The following is a 3,072-nucleotide window of genomic DNA, read 5'->3' as shown; positions in this document are numbered from 1 at the left end:
GAGTAGGGCAAAGGCCTCCAAGTTTTGGCCTTTGGCCTGAATTGCAGTTCCTTCATCAGGTGAAGGCATCCTGTTGTGTCCCAGGAGAGCAAGAATCTGCTGAGGCACAATTTAAGGTGGGAAGGGGATTTACAAAGGGATTTTATTTACAATCCAAAACCGGGAACCAGAGCCACCCTCCACCTCCTAATGCTTGCCTGTGACTACCTTGTCCTGGGTTAGTTACCCAGTACCCAGACCTGAGTCCTGACTTGACCTCTGAACTTCCACCTTAATTTCTAACCACCTCAGCCTCCCGGACTCCAAACCTCCAGAGGACCAAGCAACCATCCTCTAGGATCCTCTCCTCAAGTTTTAAGCCTCAACCCCCCACCCCAAGCCTTAGGCTTCTATGCTGGCGCCAGGTTTCGGACCCTCCCTCAGGCCTCAGGTTTAGGATCCTCCCTCAGGCCTTAGGTTTCGGACCCTCCCTCAGGCCCCAGGTTGCTGACCCTCCCTCAGGCATCATTTTCGGACCCTCCCTCATGCCCCAGGTTTCCGACCCTCCCTCAGGCCTCAGGCTTCAGTCGGTTCTGCCCATTCCTCTGGCCGGTCTGGTAAGGCTCCGGCTCCTCCTCCAGCTACCCTGGTTCACCTCACCACTCTACTCAGGTTCTCCTCCTCTCCTCCTCCTCCTGCTCTTTTCTTCCTCTGACCAGCCGGGCTCTGCCCCTCCCCTCGTTGCCAGTCCAGAATCTGGCGTCTTCCCTTTCCTCTTTGTTTCCTTCCTCCTCCTATCCCCAAGTACTCCCCTCTAATTTCCCCACACAGGCAGTCCAGGGGTGGAGCTTCCGGTCCCCCATCAATATAGGGCGGGATCGCCTCCTTCCACATTGGGGTGTAGCCATCACACCAACGTGGGCCAATGACCATCCTATTCCTTTAAGTTTCCTATTCACTCTATCATTCCTCCCCGACTGCAAAACCCAGACAAATGGGTGAGAGTTTCATTCGAGTCTTGCCAGGCCTCGAGTAAGCAACCCCCCTCTCCGCGCCATCATGCGGAAATTGGCGATTGAGCCACCTTGGAAGCCTCGGGAGACTGAGAACGCGAGGACCACCAAGGCCCAGGCGCATAAGTAGCCGTCCCTCGGTCCTGGGCTCGCACACTGCCGGCCTGACCGGCTCGGGCGGAGGTCGTCTCTGCCAGCTGCGCAGTCAGGTCCGAGTCGCCCAGGAGGGAAGCAGGTGTTCTCGCACGCGGTCATTGCGCCTCGTTTGGGATTCATCGAGTTTGGGAAGCACTGCCGCTGGGGTCGACATGTCTGTGCCAAGCGCGCTGGTGAAGCGGCCTCCTCTCCAGTGCACGGCTGGGGCCGTCCTGGCTCGCAATGAGAAAGGTGAGCTTTCGATTTAGAGAGTGAAGGTGAAACGCTATGTATCCGGAAAGAGGCCACACTACGCCCCTCTGGAGTCCTCAGATGAGGAAGAATTTCAGGTCCTAAAGTGAGCCAGAGAACGAGCCGCAGAGCCTGAGGAGCAGGACGAGGACTCATCTAGTGACCCTCGTGTGCGGCGCTTACGAAACCGGATCAGGGAAGATGTGGGAGCCAGATTGGCTCGACATCGGGAAACAGTGGAACCTGAAGTGGTAGGAGAAAGAGACTCCAAAGTCCAGGGAGATGCTTGTCAGATGGAACGAGAAGACAGCAGTGAAGGAGAGGAGGAAGAAATGCATGATGAGGAAATAGAACGGCACCGTGGCCTGATGTGCCAGCGAGCACAGGAAAGAAGAAAGGAATAGATGGATGTCATGGAGATGGAAGAGGAAGGACGTGCTGGGGAAGAGTCCGAGTCAGAGTCTGAATACGAAGAGTACACAGACAGTGAAGACGAGATGGAGCCTCGCCTGAAGCCAGTCTTCATTCGAAAGGAGGACTGAGTGACAGGTCAAGAGCATGAGGCCCAAGCCCTAAAACAGAGGGAGTGGGAGCAGGAAGCTAAACGCGTGGCTGAGGAGAGGCGCAAGTACACACTCAAGATTGTCGAAGCAGAGACCAAGAAAAAGCTCCAGGAGAACACACGGTCCCTGGCCGCACTGGATGCTCTAAACACTGATGATGAAAACCAAGAGGATGACTATGAGGCGTGGAAAGTTCGAGAGCTCAAAAGAATCAAGAGGGACCGAGAAGACCGAGCAGCACTTGAAAAGGAAAAAGCAGAAATTCAACGCATGCGAAACCTGACTGAGGAAGAGAGGCAAGCTGAGCTTCGGGCAAATGGGAAAGTCATCACCAACAAAGCTGTGAAAGGCAAATACAAGTTTTTACAGAAGTATTATCACCGAGGTGCCTTCTTCATGGATGAGGATGAAGAACTATACAAGAGAGATTTCAGCTCACCGACCCTTGAGGATCATTTTGACAAAACGATCCTTCCCAAAGTCATGCAGGTCAAGAACTTTGGACGTTCTGGTCGTACCAAATATACACACCTTGTGGATCAAGACACCACTTCCTTTGACTCAGGATGGGGTCAAGACAATGCCCTGAACAGGAAGTTCCTTAAACAGAGGGCAGCTGGATTATGAGATGTTTTTTGAGCGACCATCAGCCTAGAAGCTGAGTACGACCTAAGGTCCAACTATATTCCAACTGTGGACACAAGGACTCAACATCTGGTCCTTGGTTTCCTTTTAACATCCTTTATGTGGTTCTTGTATGCAGCCTACTGGAATAACTACCCCCCTGTGCTTCTGGGCTGCCCAGTCTTTGAAGGTGATTTGTGAGGTCTGGACTCCTATTGAGAAACCCACAGAAAAGTGCTATCCGGATAGGCTTAGAGTCTTACAACTTGAGAAATCCTGTTTCTCTGTGTGACTTCCCAAATTTACTTGGGGTTGTTTCAGGTTTCTTTCTCTAGCACCTTCTCTTGGGTCAGTGAACATGTAAGTGGACAGTGTATTACTTCTACCTGAGGGTTAGGAGTACTTATTAATCTCTGCTCACTGAAATCTGCTGTGCATTTTTGGGTAGAGTCAACTTTTCTAAGTGAATATACTTTGTGAATCATTTGATGTATATATGTGTCAAA

The 3,072-nt window shown here is 52.1% G+C and overlaps 1 pseudogene; it reads left to right on the top strand.

The window, feature by feature from the left end:
• The first annotated feature begins 1,300 nt into the window (after positions 1-1,300).
• On the top strand, positions 1,301-2,597 carry LOC125356149 (annotated as a pseudogene).
• Positions 2,598-3,072: the final 475 nt, after the last annotated feature.

This window comes from Perognathus longimembris, chromosome 8, assembly GCF_023159225.1.
Source record: "Perognathus longimembris pacificus isolate PPM17 chromosome 8, ASM2315922v1, whole genome shotgun sequence".
Lineage (NCBI taxonomy): Eukaryota > Metazoa > Chordata > Mammalia > Rodentia > Heteromyidae > Perognathus > Perognathus longimembris.
The sequence above is the reverse complement of the archived record's forward strand: the minus strand, read 5'-3'. Positions and strand labels throughout refer to the sequence as shown.